At 45.4% G+C, this 17,340-nt stretch overlaps 1 protein-coding gene across 1 annotated transcript in view; it reads right to left on the bottom strand.

Annotated features, from left to right (window-relative positions):
• The window catches only part of SGPP2 (sphingosine-1-phosphate phosphatase 2), a 78,569-nt gene extending 61,504 nt beyond the window's left edge, over positions 1–17,065 (bottom strand). Inside the window, exon 1 of the mRNA XM_056111823.1 lies at positions 16,907–17,065. The gene's annotated coding sequence lies outside the window, so the exon portion shown is untranslated. The remainder of the gene's footprint in view (positions 1–16,906) is intronic.
• Between the last annotated feature and the right edge of the window lie 275 nt (positions 17,066–17,340).

Here is a 17,340-nt window from a genome sequence, read left to right as displayed (position 1 = left end):
GAGACAGAGAGAGCACTGTAGAGACAGACTGTGGCAGGGGAGGGAAGAGGCGTTGGCCAGAGGGAAACTGGGGACACTGGTGGTGGGAAATGTATACACTGGTGAAGGAATGGGTCTCAGAGCATTGTATGACTGAAACCCAATCATGAACAACTTTGTAACTCTGTATCTCATGGTGATTCAATTAAACACACACACACACACACACACACACACACACACACACACACACACACAGCTGGGAGACGACCAACCAGAAGGCTAAGAAGCTTGAGCAAAATAAAGATGAATGGGAGGCTTGAACTGAAGAATGATTTCCAGAAATGTTGGCAATATAGAATTACCAAAGCCCAGCATGGAGATGAATCTTTACTAACCGAATAAAAGCCTTAACTGCCTGGGGAGCTGGCCTCTGCCTGCTCATCTGTCTAGAATTTGCCAGGAGCTTCCTGGGTGCTGACAAGAAAGCCAAAGCTTTAACACTGCTAGCAAAGGTGCAGAATGCGCTCTACAATTCAAAATGAAACAACCTCCAAAAGGCCCACTCTTACTGAAGGCTTAAATGTCTTTAAGTCCTGCTCAGTTTTACCCAGTGTATCATTACTAGTCATGGCAGAGCCCCGGCAGCAGAAGACCTCTGGTTCCAGCCACAGGCATGCTTAAGACCACTCTCCACACGTTCGGACGAGCCTCACGCATGAAGGAACTGGCAGAGGGACCCGGGTGTGCAGGACCCAGGGCATAGATCTCCAAGCCTACTCGGATAGGGACTGGGCCTCCTCCACCCAGATCCCCCATCTCCCAGTATGTAGGCGTTACACCCACCAACTGCCCCCAGTGCTGTGTAATCCTATCAACGACCTAGAGACTATAAAACCCAGCTCCCAGAAGTGTGCGGCCACGTTTGTGGCCACACAACATCTTATTATCTAGTTCTTACTCTGAAGAACCTGACAGGCTACCAAAAGTATCCTGCCCACACGGCAGAGTCTGGCAAACTCCCCATGGCGTATTCAATATGCCAAAAACCAGTAACAATGATGGGTCTCATTCTCCTGACCCTGAAAGAGCCTCGAATGTGGCACTTTCTAAAATCTCAGGGCTAGGACGAAGGAGACGTTACTGGTGCCTGCTCGAGGCAATTGATGAACAACAGGATGACAGTGATACAGTGATAAAGTGATCATTACTAGTCATGTTGTGGGTCTTTTTTGAAGCTTCATGTTCCCATGCAAGAGTGCATTTCCTACTCAAGAATCTTTTTTTCTTTATCCTTTCCAGCTAGGTTGCTGACTTTTGAATTCTTTCCAAAGTTTTCTGATTCCTTCCAGAGAACCTTCTAGCCCTGATGAAGAAAGAAGAGCAGCACCCTAAGGAGATGGGGATGTTCTGAATGTCTCATTGACAGATTCATCTTCTGCAAATGTTGATTTTGCTCAATTAAGAGAAAGCAGCTCCCCAGTGGAGCCCTTCCTGAGACTCCACTCAGATCTAACCTCTAACCCAAAGGCATGCAGAGCTCTTCCAAACAATGATGCAGTTTCCCCTTACCAGAGAGGTAATAATCAAGATAAATCTGTGCCTTCTAGAGGGAAGGTGGAGCTTCTGGAAATAATCTCTTCTTTTGCAAGGAAGCTGGTCTCACCCTCCTTCTGTCTAAACAAACTCTCCATTTGCTAGCCAGGTACAATCCAGATTCATAAGTCATTTAACAAAGCCAATTCGATCTTGAAAAAACGTGAACTGTGGGAATTGGGGGTTGGGCATTCCCAGAACTCCGGGACGCCACGGTGACATCTGGGGGTGCTGAGGTGAGGGCAAACAGCAGCAGGGATACAACCCAAGGCCTCATACGTGCAGGCATGTGCTCTCCTATTTGAGCAATATCCCCAGCCCTGAACTGTGTGGTTTTAACAATAATGTTATCTTTTATTTATTTATTTATTTATTTATTTTGCTTTTTGGGTCATACCCAGTGATGCACGGTGGTTACTCCTGGCTCTGCACTCAGGAATTACTCCTGGTGGTGCTCAGAGACCATATGGGATGCTGGAATTGAACCCGGGTCGGCCTCGTGCAAAGAAAACACCCTGCCCTCTGTGCTATCACTCCAGCCCCAGTAATGTTATCTTTTACAATGATCTAGATGGATATAAGAATAACACATCCCCTTCAAGGTTATGCTTCTTTTTAATATTTATTTTCATATTATTCTTTTTTAAATTTTTGAGCCACACCTGGCAATTCTCAGGGGTTACTTTTGGCTCTGCACTCAGGATTCTGTTCTGGCAGTGCTGGGGGAACTGTATGAGAAGAAGCTGGCATCGAACCCAGGTCGGCTGCATGCAAGGCAAGAATCCTACCCCCTGTATTGTCTTTCTGGTCTCTCTCTTTTAAAACAAACAAACAAAAAGACAAAAACAGTACTTTTATAAACAGTGCCATCATGAGGGCACTATATTACTTCCTGTTTACATTTTGATATCTTATTCTTGATAGAGAAATGCCACTTCATCCCTATTTCTACAGAATTTGCTTCTGTCCAGCTATTTTCACAGTAGAGGTGGAGCCCTGGCATGAGACCAATTATACTCGAAGATAATCTCATCCACTTAAGCAGTAAATCGTTTTAATCCTCTTTCACGTTTTCTTTTACAGACTCGCCGGGCACACCTAGCAAGTCGTTTAGAAATAAGGTGTTGGAAGCAATGAATGAATTATGTTCCCTGTGACATGATTCCCAAACAAAAAAAAACAGGGGAGACGTAAGCTTGATACATCTGCTAGAACTTAAGGTTTACAATATGTTTTTGGGAGATGCCTTCAAACAATTTCATTTTCCTACTGTATCAGCTTCTAGCGTCAAAAGATAGTCTTAGAGTCTCAGGTTGCAAAAGGTGAAAAGTGCTCATGTGAACTCAACAGAATATTTTGATGTTGAAATAAAGATTGGCACCCGGGTTTCAGAAACGCAGGCTTTTGACAGAGTTTGAATGACTTAATCCTTTCATTGTTAACGACATATCCTTTTGATTACCCTCAAGGGCACATAGTCAAACATTCTTTGTAGCTAAGCTGTTTTTCTTTTTCTTTTTCTTCTTCTTTTTGCATAAAACTCAGTCTTAAATATAGGACTTATTCAAGTTTAAATTTTTTGTCTTGTTTTTTTGAGGGCCACACACAGCAGTGCTCAGGGGCTATTCTTGGCTCTGTGCTCAGAAATGATCCCTGAGAGTGCCCAGGGACCATATATAGATACAATTCAAGCTCCCTACTCCAGGACTATCTCTCCAGCCCCCTAATTTATTTTTTGTACAAAAAACAAACACTGTCCTGCCATTGTTCATCGATTTGCTTGAGTGGGCCCAGTAACGTCTCCATTTTGAGACTTATTGTTACTGTGTTTGGCATATCAAATACGTCATGGGTAGCTTGCCAGGCTTTCCGTGCGAATGAGATACTCTCGGTAGGTAGCTTGCCAGGCTCTCCGAGAGGGGCAGAGGAATGGAACCTGGCTTGGCCGGGCTGGCTACGTGCAAGGCAAATGCCCTACTGCTGTGCTATCGCTCCAGCCCAGTTTATTTTTTAATTTAAATTTTTTTCTTTGTGGGTCACACCCAGCAATGCTCCTGGCTCTGTACTCAGGAATTACTCCTGGTAGTGTTTGGGGGACCATATAGGATGCCGGGGATCGAACCCAGATCGGCCACATGCAAGACAAATGCCCTACCCACTGTACACTCTGGCCCCTGCGTTCTAGTTTAAAATGCTTAATCCGACCCTCAAAAGACAAAGCCCTGAAGAATAGTCAGTTTATAAGGAGAGATCAGCCCATGGGTCAAGTCTCTCATATTAAAGAAAAAAAAAATCTAGGACTGGGGTGTAGCTCAGAGGTACATCACTTGCTTTACATGTGTGAGACCCTGAATTTGATTCCCAATACTTCAATGATAAAAAGAAAAGAATTATTTTAGGGCTGCAGCAATAGCACAGCGGGTAGGGCATTTGCCTTGCACGCAGCCAACCCAGGTTCAATTCCCAGCATCCCATATGGTCCCCTGAGCACCGCCAGGGGTAATTCATGAGTGCAGAGCCAGGAGTAACCCCTGTGCATCACCAGGTATGACCCAAAAAGCCCCCCCCCCCAAAAAAGGAATTATTTTAATTAACCTGCCAAACTGCGCACTTTGGTATAGGAAAATGGAAACTTTCCGCCTACCCACTGTGTCCATTCTTCCCAGCAAATTAACAAACTATTTTTCCTAATACCTAAAGGTGAAAAGGGACCCTCCTTTATTTTGCACAGGCCCGCAGGAGAAAGATCCTGGGGGTGGGGTGGGGCATGGTCAGGAGGAGAATTACCCTAATACAGGTGTGCAATGGCTGGAAAATTAGTATTAAACTGAGTGTTTCATTTTCTGCTTTGTCGGAACCTTCTATTATTAGATGAAGAAAAGCAATTAGCTCCCTTATTTGACTCAGTTAGCCTTTATTTGTTTACCAGTATTAGTTTTAAAGGAAGCACACTTACTGTTGCTCATAGCTTGCTAATTCCCAAGTTAGGAATTTTTTGTTTTTCTGAGAAACTTCCAGAATATTATTTCCTAACCACTCGAATCAAGTTGCTCTGTATTTGAAAAATATTTTTCAAACTGAACAGTATTTTCTTCCCTTCTGATTTAAGTGCCTGTGAATGCCAGAAAAAAAAATTTAATTTTAAGAGGAACCAAAGCATCACATGTTTTTCTAGTCAAATCTGAGCATAGCCAATGCAAACAGCTAATTTATATGTATACACACACACACACATGCTCACACGTACAGGCATGCACTCAAGGATGCTCAGAGCAAGTCTTGACTTATGTGCTGGATGAGGTCCTTATTCCGTGCCTCGTCTAGGAGAGCCCTGAACATTCATCAAATCTAGAGTCTTCTCACTTGCACTAAGTTCCAATCATTCCTTGTGCCAAGACCCAGGGTGGGTAATTCCCTATTGCTCCTCAGGAGGTCCAGGAAGACTGGTAGAACAAATCCAGTCAGGGCATATGAGGATCACCCTGGGGAAAAGTTTTATGGCCAGATGCATTGTTCTTGGGGCTGGAGTGATAGCACAGCAAGTAGGGCATTTGCCTTGCATGAGGCTGAATCAGGTTCAATCCCGGCATTCCATATGATCCCCTGAGCACTGCCAGGAGTAATTCCTGAGTGCAGAGCCAGGATTAACCCCTGTGCATTGCCGGGTATGACCCAAAAAGTAGATGCATGTTCTTACTGCTTTTGTTTTGCTTTGGGGAAAGTTACTCTAAGCTCCGTTGCTGGGGTCACTCCCAGGGGTGCTGGGGATTGAACCCAAGCGCCCCTATAGGCAATGAATGCACCCCAGACCATCTCCTAAAGACATCTCTCTCATCCTAGATGCATCGTTGAACCTAGGACATAGGATAAATTATATTACAAAAAGAGAGTGAATATTCCTAAAGATTCATTGCCATCAATATTTTTATAACTGCAAAACTTTCCCGATGAGAAGTCCCTGTGGTCATCTGATTCAACTCCATGCTTCAGAGGGAGTCAAATGAAGGTCCAGAGATCATCATTTTTTTTTTTAGCTACTCAGCACTACAAAGAAACAAATGCTAGAAACAGCCAGGCATCTCTGAGACCCCTCCAGCCAGGCCATGCAGCCCTGGAAGGGGACTCTTTCTCCAAATCAGGTTTCTCCCACTCTCTGAAATTAGCACATTCCTCATTGGCTGGTCACTTGGGGGCCAGGTGTCTAGGGATGTTAACATTCTTTGGTGGGATTGGTGTTCGAATATTAAATGTAATTAAATATTGTGAATTACTTTACAAAAATAAAATTACATTTAAAAAAGAAAATAAATGAATGATAATAGCATTTTCAGATCCTTCAAATAACCTACGTAATAAATCATGCCAAGTCGGAGCCTTGCACTTTCAGAGAGCCTGTACTTTGTGAAATAAATACAAGCGGGAAAACTTCCAGATCTCCCGGTTCTGAGGGTACACAAAGGAACCTTTGATTCAATTGTTCCTTTTAAGTTAAAAGGCTTGGGCAGGGAATGAGGCTCAGTGGGAAAGCACATGCCTTGCGTGCATGGGACCTGGGTTCGATTCCCTGCAAAATAATAATAATGATAATAATAATAATAACAAAACCACCAGAAGGATTGAGGAAGCTTTTCCAATCCCATTTCCATTTTCTTCCACATTCTTCATCCATGCCAGATCAAACCACTTATCACCGATTTGCCTTAAACTTCCTGCCCCACTCAGCATTACCAAGAAAGAGAAAAGAATGGGCAAACAAGATGTGTTTTCATTCACATGACTCACTGCTAGTAAGTATAAAAAAATGTATTGACCATGTTTAACATGCCAACGTCTGAGTCCATCAGAGAGAATGGAGAAGGAAAGTGAGGCAGACTCTGTGGTGAGCGCTGAAGATTCTGGATTTCCAGAGTGATGGGTTCGAAGCCTGGCCCTTTCCCTACCAGTCTGCTCATGCCATTTCTCCCCCTTTCTATCAAGCTGCTCCAGCCTGGAGCTTTGCTGCACTCAGGATCATTTACCAAGGCCCACAGTCCCTGGTCATACCCCAGTGGGTGTGAGTCCTGGCCAGCTTTGCTGCACTCGAGGTGAGAATAATCTGGAATGCGCTGACATGGAGTCTGCACTCTCCAAAAGGCACTCGCTGTGTGGGTCCAGACACACGAGGCTCCCATGTGTAGATTTCAGATTAACTCTATGGGGGCCCAGAGAGATAATACAGCGGGTGGAGTGTTTGCCTTGCACGCGCCCAACCCAAGTTCAATCCCCGGCATCTAATATGACCCCCCGAGCAATGTCAAGAGTAATTCCAGAATGCAGAGCCAGGAGTGACCCCTGAGCATTGTTGGGTGTGACCACCCCTCCCCGGCCCCTGTCAAAAAAAAAAAGCCAAACACCAAAAATAACCCAGAATATCTCTAAGATGGTCCTTGCTAAGTATGTATCTAAGACCTTACATTCAGCCTTCCAGGGGCCATCCTAGGGTGCATGTGAGGAAGAGGCAGCCCAGCAAGGAGGGGCTTGGGGTGAGAACTGAGGCCCAGGGAGAGGCAAGAGGGGTCCCTGCAGGCAGAATCCAGCCAGAATCCCTGTGTCTTCCCAGGAAACCTTCAGCTGGCTAAGGTTCAATTTCCCTGACATAAAAGTAGCACCTCCTGGCCACAGCGCATGCCCACTGAGGCCCCTAGAGACCAAACAGACACAGTGTGAGGCTAAGGCTACTCTTAGAGCAAAGACAGGGAAGCTCCCTCGTCTGCTGCCCTGGGAAGACAGGCCAGTAGGTTCCCCTGAGAAAGCCAGTGGATGGATGGTGGAGAGCAGACAGCCACTGGACGACGAAGACTAGCTTTGTCCAGTTGCTCTCAAGCGTCTGGACAATTCCAGAAAATTCTAGAAGCCAAAAGGAGGTCTGGCCTCTCCAGGAAACTAGTAGAGCACTTAAGGGATAGCCAAAGATTTTGCTGTCCCAATCGCCCCATTCTCAAAGTCTAGAGGAGCACTATCCTGAGGAATCTACTTCTGCTCACTCTGAGTCCAATAGCATGGAACTCCATGGCTGGAAGTCTGAGAACCATAAGACTCACAGACAAGAAAAAGGTCTGCGTTCCTTTCCCCAGGCAATGAGAGTCCCTTTCCACTAAGGGGGCCATGGGGCCACTCCTATGCAAACTCCTTCTCCTCTTGCCTGCTTTGCAAAATAGAAAAAGGGTGAGAGTGTTTGTGGTCCAGACAGGAAGTACTCCTCAGGCCTCCAGCCCTGAAACCAAAGCCCTAGTACCCATCTTCATCCTCTCAGGATCTTGACGTCCTCCATGGCTTTTAGGGCAAGTGTGAACATTCTGGAACATGTGGTCTGTGGGTGGGTAGCCCAGAGAACCAGAGACCAGGTGTCAAGGACATTTATGGCATGTGGTTGTTACACATGAGAGCCCTTGCAAGTGAAGCCTGCTACATTTTTTATTCCCAGTGAAATAGCACAAGCATAACTCTGAATAATTGTGTGTGTGTATGTGTGTGTGTGTGTGTGTGTGTGTGTGTGTGTGTGTGTGTACAGTAGTCATTTCAGTCAAGAGGATGCAGAGAGGAGGACATTGGAGCTACAGTTGAACACTCTTAGTGACATTTACTGGCTGGGTCCCCCTGGGGAAGTTATAATTTCTAAGGTGGAGACTCATCCTGTGAAATGGGGGAGTTTGTGGTGAAAGCTTCTGGCTTGTTGAGGAAACTGGGCAAGCAGATGCCGGGAGAAGCAGAGGAAATCAAGAATACAGTCAGGCTAAAGGAAGTGACTGGTTCAAAAGAAGGGTAGCACTGTAGCACTGTTCTCCCATTGTTCACAGATTTGCTCAAGCAGGCACCAGTAATGTTTCCTTTGTGAGACTTGTTGTTACTGTGTTTGGCATATTGAATACGTCACGGGGATCTCGGCAGGATTTGCCGTGCGGGCAAGATACTCTCGGTAGCTTGCGGGGCTCTCTGAGAGGAATGGAGGAATAGAACCTGGCTCTGCCATGCTGGCCACATGCAAGGCAAACACTCTACCGCTGTTACGGGTTCGGTTCCTCTGCCCCTCTTATTTGCAAATTTCACTTGAAAAAAAAGTCCCCCAAGTCCCTCAGCTCTATTGATTAGCTAGTTCCTTCTGTTTCCTTTGGTGTTAAAAAAGGGAGGATGGGTACACCAGAAGGGGCCAAAGATGCATGGAGGGAACCACTGCCACCCCAAGTCTGACTCTTGGACTGCCCTGCTCTGCCCCAGGCTCGTTGGTTCCAGGTCTGGATGGGACTTGGTAAATGCTGGGTCTCTCTGATAGGCCACTCACGCCAAAGGATGCTGTGATGCGTCAGTGCACTGCAAAGCCAGCATGAAATGCTTCATTTTATTTTTTTTTTTTAAATCATTTTAGCAGACTGGCTTCCTTTTTCTTAAATGTATCCAGGAAAGTCGATATTTTTAATTATGTCATACCTGATCATGGTTTTAAATAATCACCAGCCAGATGGGGAATTAAACATTAAAAGTGATGGGCCTTGAATGACGGTATGGCAGCTAGGGTATTTGCGTTCCATGTGGCCGACCCAGGTTCGATCCCTGCATCCCATATGGTCCCCTGAACACTGCCAGGAGTAATTCCTGAGTGCAGAGTCAGGAGTAACCCCTGAGCATTGCTGGGTGTGACCCAAAAAGTCAAAAAAAAAGAAGTGATTTTGGGGGCTGGGAGTGGGGAGTTGTGGGGGTGGTCTCTATTAGGGAGAATTACAATTCTGTCCAATCAAAACTTATTTCCCAAAGCAGGTAGGGGAACAGGCAGTGGTAGTTGTCTTGAGTGCAATGGGGGAAGGGGTATTTTCTGTTTTCTCTCTTCAAGAAAGTGGATCGGGGTTTGGGTACCGACTGTATTTTATTTTTTTCCTGACCAAATAATTTTGGAATCATCTGAATCAGAACAACACACACACACAAAAACCTTGCAACTCAGCCTTAAGATTTTGGAAGGTATGTCTGTGAGGGGTAGGGAGGTTATCGGGGAAGGGACCTTTTGGGGGTGAGCTTGAGTCCAGAGAGTTAGGCAGGAAGGATGGCAGTCATTATTATGAGGATTATTTAATTTTTCAGATGTTGGTGGTAATTAGAAAGATCTAAGTTTATCAGTTCACAAATCTTAAGACTTGATTTTTTTTTAAGACTACATTAAAACCCAAACTTTTCCTTATTGTGTTTCACAACCAAACCAATACAGTTTGCATAACAACCCCCCCTAGAGACATTTACTTAATATTTAACTAAGGCTAAATTACAAGATTCGACTTCAGAGGAACTGGGCAGAATCTCTGACGCCTCATTCCATTTCATTCCCTGCAAGTCAGTGAGGGTTACAATCTGGCCATTGTTGAATACTTTTCAAGACTCATTAATCTCAAGCAAGAACCAACTTAACAAGCGAGCCGATCTTTTGAAGTGAACGGTGGTAGTGGTTTAAACAGAGGATTAGGAGATAATCACATTTAAAGTCATCTTTTGGCACTAAAATTGACCCCAGTCTGAGGGCTTGTGAATTACAGGCACGGGAAGCTTTTTCCTCTCCTCCCTCAGACTCCCCTGTGAGATAGACAGATGGCAGCCTGCCCACATCCAGAGACATCACACCCTGTGACATATCATCACAATGGTGGCCTCTTACATTTGATGGGCATGTCTCATAAAGTAATCATCAGCAGTCTGGAGCGGTCAGCCACTGGACTGTCCAAATGTCCAAATGTCCCTTTCGGGTCTGCATTTTGCTCTGTGTACCACCAGCAAGCTAGACCTTTCAATCGTTGTTTCAATTTGCAACCATGTTTTGTGTTTGCTTATTTGTTTTTTGTTTTGGGGTCCACAGCTGGCTATGTTCAGGGGTTCCTTCTGACTCTATCCTCAAAGATCACTTTTAGTGGGCCTCGGGTTGTGGGGATCAATTGGGGTGCCAGGGCTTGAACTCCAGTCGGCTGTGTGCAAGGCAACTGTCCAACCCACTTGAGTAAGCGGCCATCAGTAAGCGAGATAGGAGAAATCCAATAAACAGAACTCTCCAACATAACCTGATTTGACTTGGGATAAAAGGGTCTGCCCTTCCACTCCCCCACCAAATCCTATGCCCTTATGTCTTCCTGATCCCCAAGACTTATTTTTTTTCCAAAAAAGCATTAATTTATATTTACCAAGCAGTTAAGCATTTTTTAAAAAATCATCTCAAACACAAAACATCAGAAAATCCAACAATTATTTAGCAATGAATTAATGCATTTTATTTTTGGTGGGCGTGTGTGCAGGGGTTGGGAACAGACCCAGTGGTGCTGACAGGCTATTGCTGGCTCTGTGAGTAGGAGTGACCCCTGTCCATGATTGAGGACATTAGGTGGCACTATTGATTTGAACCAGGGTCATCCACATGCTAGGCAAGTATTTATCTCCTATAAATCTATAGTTTACTGTGTTTGGCATATCGAGTACATCACGGGTAGCTTGCCAGGCTCTGCCGTGCGGGCGAGATACTCTCGGTAGCTTGCCGGGCTCTCTGAGAGGGGCAGAGGAATCGAACTCGGGTTGGCAATGTTGGCTGCGTGCAAGGCAAACACCCTACCGCTGTGCTATCGCTCCAGCCCACAACAACAGTAACAACACAGTAACACAGTAACAACACGGTAACAACAACACAGCAACAACAAAATCTCCAATGGAGGCATTACTGGGCCCGCTCGAGAAAATCGATGAACAACGGGAGGGCCTTTAATTAATTAATTTAAGAAATCTATAGTTTAATTTTAAGAGAATCCACAACAACAATTGACACAATAAGTGGAGGCACATTAACACTCAACATTCGTCCTATCTCTTGATAGATACTTCTCCTAATAGCCATTCTCTGCTTTTTCTTTTTCTACTCTGGAGAAGCTCAGGTTCTCTCTTGAGTATACATATCTCTCTCCCATCTCTTTCTCTTCCCTCACATTCTTTTAAATAAATTTCTCTTAAATAAAACTATTTGGGGGTGCAGAGGGGAGATAATACAGAAGTAGGGATTTGCCTTGCACATAGCAGACCAGGATTAGATCCCCAATAATACATATGGTCCCCTGAGCCCCATTAGGAGTGATCCTTGAGTGCAGAGCCAGGAGTAAGCCCTGAACACCAATATGTGAAACCGTAAATTCAAACCCCAATCTCAAAACTCAAATTAACAAAACTATTTTCAGGGGCTGGTGCAATAGCACAGCAGGGAGGGCGTTTGCCTTGCACGCAGCCAACCCGGGTTCGATTCCCAGCATCCCATATGGTCCCCTGAGCACCGCCAGTGGTAATTCCTGAGCGCAGAGCCAGGAGTAACCCCTGAGCATCGCCAGGTGTGACCCCCCAAAAAGCCAAAAAAAAACCTATTTTCAACCACACACACACACACACACACACACGCACACACACACACCACATGATCACATCCCACTTTTACTCTTCTCCTTCCCACTCCACACGAAGCTCAGGGTCCTCCCAGTGGTTCAACCCAACAGAGGGGGTGGTTCAATGTTAAGGGCTAGATTAAACCTATGTAAATGTCCAAAGGACAAAGACAGAACAAATGACAGCAAAAACATAAAAGAAAATCTTGGGCAAGTCATTATACAGCTTTGAAGTCCTCAATTTTAGCATCATTTTTTAAAAATCATCAAGAGGAAATATATCAACACTCTTCTGGCCATTAGTTATGTTCAAAGAACAGTAGTGGCGGGCCAGAGAGATTGTAGAGTAGGTAGGGTATTAGCTTTGCACACAGCTGACCCAAGTTTGATCCACTGTACTCCCTATGGTTCCTTGAGTCAGGATTTATCCCTGAGCACTGCCAGGTGTGGCCCCCAAATAAATATCAGAAAAAAAAAGAAACTGCACGGGCAGCTGCTTCTAACCCAAGAGGCTATAAAGCCAAGCTGAATCCACATGGCCACTTAATCCAGGGGTTCCTGAGCAAGTTACTTGAACTTTCACATTTCTACCTCCTCAGATGAGCTAGTAATAACACGTCTGAGGGTTGCTGGCAGAAATCAGGCAAAGAGATGTACAGCAATATTATTACCGTGAGTGACATATATTCTAAGGGCTCACATGTGATATGGATTATTACTGTTTCGACTATTACTCTCCTAAGCTATAAAATGAGGAAAATAATACTAACCCGTTGTTATAAAGATCAAATTAGATCATGAACATCCATGCCAATAAGAGACAATAGAAAGGAGAAACGATTATAGATCATGACAAGATAGTAGATAATATGACCATAAAGTCTGCTAAGCTCCTGAAATAGCATGAATTACCTCAACAACAAATAATTTTTAAAAGCAACGAAACCTGTTGGAACATCATCCAATGGGAGTCATCAAATTCATATGAGATCTGACAAGAGCTTGACACCCCCGACACTGCCTTCCAAAGAATTAGGAGTGAGAAGAGATGTTTAAGGTTTCCAGGCTTAAAGCTTGTATAATTAATGTGTCTTAGTCCTTGCCCCTTGAAGAGGCAGCTACTAATTTAGGGATTTCCCTTCCAGGAGAGAAGGGCCTAAACAGGAAGCTGACCATCCAGAAAAGCCACCTTCAGCCTGTTCATTCTCTCCCAGTCCCTAACACATCAGCATGTAGCTCTCCTTTTTTTTTCTTTTATTGGGGGGGGGGGAGTGCCACATCCCATGGTGCTCAGGGGTTAGCTCTGGCTCTGGTGGGGATCAAATATGGGTGGGCTGTGTGCAAAGCTAAGGCCCTACCTGCCATATAATTACTGTATTATCCAGGCTCCCCATTGCACATCCTTCATCCCTCTTCAATGCAAAAGCAAAATCGATATCATCTCTATTGCCAAGCACACATCTGCTTTCTGATAGGCTGAGCACACAGAACACCCCTTTGACACTTCATGGAGCCCAGAGGACCACAGCAACCATCCTTTCCAAGAAGGTGCATGGCTAAACCTCAAAACAAACTGCACCAAAGGTGGATCTTCCTGTCTCAGGCGAAGCAGATGTTTGCTCATTGACCACCGCCTGAGAATCCTGCCTCAAATGGGAAGTCGTAGCAGCTCAGTGCGCTCAGGACTCTCATAACACACAAAAATGACAACCCAGAGTCCCCGAATCACTGCCTCCCACTAGGTCTCCAACCCTCCCACCCCCTATCTCCTCCAAAAAATGCCCCCCTCTCAGCCCAGGGGCTGTTCAGAGTTAGAAAGTAGAAAGTAGTTAGAAACCTGGGGAGGTTATGAACAGTGTTTGGCCTCATCAGCCCACTCTACCTCCATAAACTAAGGACTCTTTTTCCTTCTTAAAACTCAGAAAATAGTGATAAAGAAAGAATGGCAAGCATCATGCCACCATGCCCCCTGCCCCCTCGGCAGCCCCTCCCCCCGCCCCACCCCCCCTTGGTGAGTTTTTAAGTTTAGGGATAGCAGATAGGAGGGAGGCTGCAAGCCTGCTCTTCTCTGCTCCCTTCCCCTTCCCCTCCCCCTCCCACCCCAGCTTAGAGAGCCAGGCTGCTCTGCTAACTAGTTTGTTGTGTTGGATTCACCAGCCAAAGGGACTAACCCCTGACTCCCTAAAGGTCCCGCATGCGCGGATGCTCTGTGCTATGCTAACTCCAGAAGGGCACTGGCCAAGAGACAAGAATGAGGCAAAAAAAGCAAAGCCTACCATCTTACAGATAAAGGAGGCATGGGACGCTCTTGGGGTCAAATACTCTAAACCATAAGTGCCGGGGACTGTAGCAGCCTTGGGGCTGTAGACTTCCGTTTTGTTATTATCATTTGGACCATCCCCTGGATACTCTGCCCATCACACGCACCTGATGGTTCAGTGCTCAGGTCCATGATGCGATGGTGCCCATCGGCAGAGCCAGACGCTCCCAGGGCTACACCCAGAGGCGCATGGGGGAACCCCAGGATGTCAGGGGTGGAACTGGGGGAGTTTCTACATGCCAGGCACACCCTCTAGTCCTTTGAGCTCTCTCAAAGTATCTAAACTATCTTTAGTTTGCACTTCACAAGTCATTTACATCTTAATTTCTCTATATATTCCTATCCCCACCCCTTTAAAAAAACCCTCCCCCTTAAATTCTAGTGGTTTGTTTCTTATACACTAGTTTGAATGTTTCACACTGATTTTTTAGGGGTTTTTTTTTTTTGGCTTTTTGGGTCACACACAGGTTCAAGGATTACTCCTGGCTTTTACACTCAGCAACTACTCCTGGCAGTGCTTGGGGGACCATATGGGATACTGGGAATCGAACTCGGGTCAGTTGCATGCAAGGCCAATGCCCTATCCACTATATTATCGCTCCAACCCCTGATATTTTAGTTTTAAATAGTGACATAAACTAAGTTTCATATATTTATCCATCACTGTAAGCCCTAACATAATACATCAACATGTTTTCACGCATTCAGAGGGGACACATTTCCTAATTAAGTGGCAAATTGTGTGATGGCTTCTGGACGACCTTCATCCTAAGCAGCTTAACAAATGAAGCACTTGGTTTAGAAGTCCAGGACTTCTTTCTTCAGTTTGCTGTAATCTACATTCACTGTGAAAAACTTGCACTGGCCATTTGGACCCAGTTTGTTTCAGGGCCCTGGGTTATTCTTTCTGTGTTAACTGACATCTAGATAGAACAGGGCCTGACAGGTGACATTTAGAGCCTCCAGCTCCAGTACAGATGAAGAGGGGGACCGAGCTCAGATGCATCTTAACCAAAATGAAGATCTGGTGGAGCATTTGGGTGTGGCAGAGGCCTCAGACTGGGTCAGTCATTCCTAGCCCTTCTGGTTGTTGCTGCTGCTACTCCAAATGGGGGTTCACACACACTTGGAAGGGGTGATCAGTAGGGGTTGTGTATCTTCGTTGTGGTGCTCCCCTACTTTTGGTGGTGCTCCTAAGCTAGTTCTTGGGGCCGGCGTGGCTGAGGCCTCGGGCTAGTGTGGCAGGAGCGCCTCCATGGAGCTAGCTTGGCCCCCACCCAGGCTCCTCGACTCATTTAGGGTAGGATGTTTTCCAAATGGGAGTTTCCATTGAAAATCTGAGTTTTCACATGAAAAGCATGACCTGGCTTATTGAACTCGTTTTACTGCCTGGTGGACTCACATGTTATGGGGGAGGAAGGGAGGTGGCAAAGGGGCAGTTGATCCCCAGTGGACGTGGCTGATCTACTTCTCCGCTCTATCTCTGAGGACATTCCACATGTTGTCAATAGATGATGGCATTGATATTAATTTTATCCATACATATTTTTTTCTTTTATCATTTGTTTAAGGGTCAGGGCCAAAGCTCCTTCTTTTGGGCTTGAGGCCCAGCTTTTGCCATCCTAGTTCTACCTACCACCCTCTTTAGTTCAAGGAATCACTGTCATTGTCACTGTCCTCCCATTGTTCATTGATTTGCTCGAGCAGGCCCAGTAATGTCTCCATTGTGAGACTTTGTTGTTACTGTGTTTGGCATATCGAATAAGTCAGGGGTAGCTTGCCAGGCTTTGCTGTGCAGGCGAGATACTCTCAGTAGTTTGCCGGGCTCTCTGAGAGAGGCAGAGGAATAAAACTCAGGTTGGCCATGTTGGCTGCATGCAAGGCAAACGCCCTACCCACTTTTTTCAGAAACTTCTGGACAAAGAGGCTAGAGAGACAGTACAGTCAGTGGGCAAGGTATTTGCTTTGTATGCAACTGACCCGGGTTCAATACCCGGCATCCCATATGGTTCCCTGAGCACCTCCAGGAGTGATTCCTGAGTCCAGAGACAAGAGTAATCCCTTAGCATTGTTGGGTGTGCCCCGCAAACAAACAAACAAACAAACAAACAAAAAAAGTCTGGTCATTATGGGTTGGATGATAGCAAAAGCAGGTAGAGTTTTTGCCTTGTGTTTGGCCAATCCAGGTTCAATCCCCAGCACCACATATGGTCCTCCAAGCTCAGCCAGGAGTGATCCCTGAGTGCAGAGCCAGGAGTAAGCCCCGAGCACAGCCAGGTGTGTGCCCCCTGTCCCCAATTCTGGTCATTCTGCAACTGTAAATGACTTCAATGACATTGGAAACTATGAAGCTGCAATAAAAAATAATGACAAAAAATAAAGATGGAAGTTATTTAGTAAACTGGAAACAAGAAGCTCAGAAACAAAAAGGTAAAAATGAAAATTAAAATGCTAGTCATGAGGTGTTAATCTTATATGTAGTAGCCTCTAGTTCAATACTTGGCACCATGTACATCCCCTCAAGCACCAAGGAGGCCAATTATTGTAGTCGTTGTTGAGGTTAGTAACCAGGAGTTCTACTTACCACCCATATGACAATCAGTCTTTTGGCTGAAAAAGGATCAACATTCCAGTAAATGAATGGAAGAAACGTGATGAAGAATACTTCTTGGCCCAGAGCGGCTGAGAATCTGAACAGGTAGTAGAAGAAATAATTCTTCACAATGTACTTCTGTTCATAAGCCTGAAAAACAAAAGCAAGAGCCCTGTGAGTTCATAGAACAAGAACAGAGGACTTTGAAAAATCTCTATTAACTCTTCCTTTAATTAATTAATTAATTTGGGGGAGGGGGAGGTTGTGGGTCACATCTGGCAGTGCTTGGAGATTACTCCTGGCTCTGCACTCAGGAATTACTCCTGGCAGTGCTCAGGGGACCATATGGGAAGCTAGGGATTGAACTTAGGTTGGCCATGTGCAAGGCAAGTTCCCTACCCACTGTACTATCCCCCTGGCCCCAC

Source organism: Sorex fumeus, unplaced genomic scaffold (assembly GCF_029834395.1).
Source record: "Sorex fumeus unplaced genomic scaffold, SorFum_2.1 ptg000014l, whole genome shotgun sequence".
NCBI classification, from domain to species: Eukaryota; Metazoa; Chordata; class Mammalia; order Eulipotyphla; family Soricidae; genus Sorex; species Sorex fumeus.
Note: the sequence above shows the minus strand (reverse complement) of the source record. Positions and strands in the feature narration are given on the sequence as shown.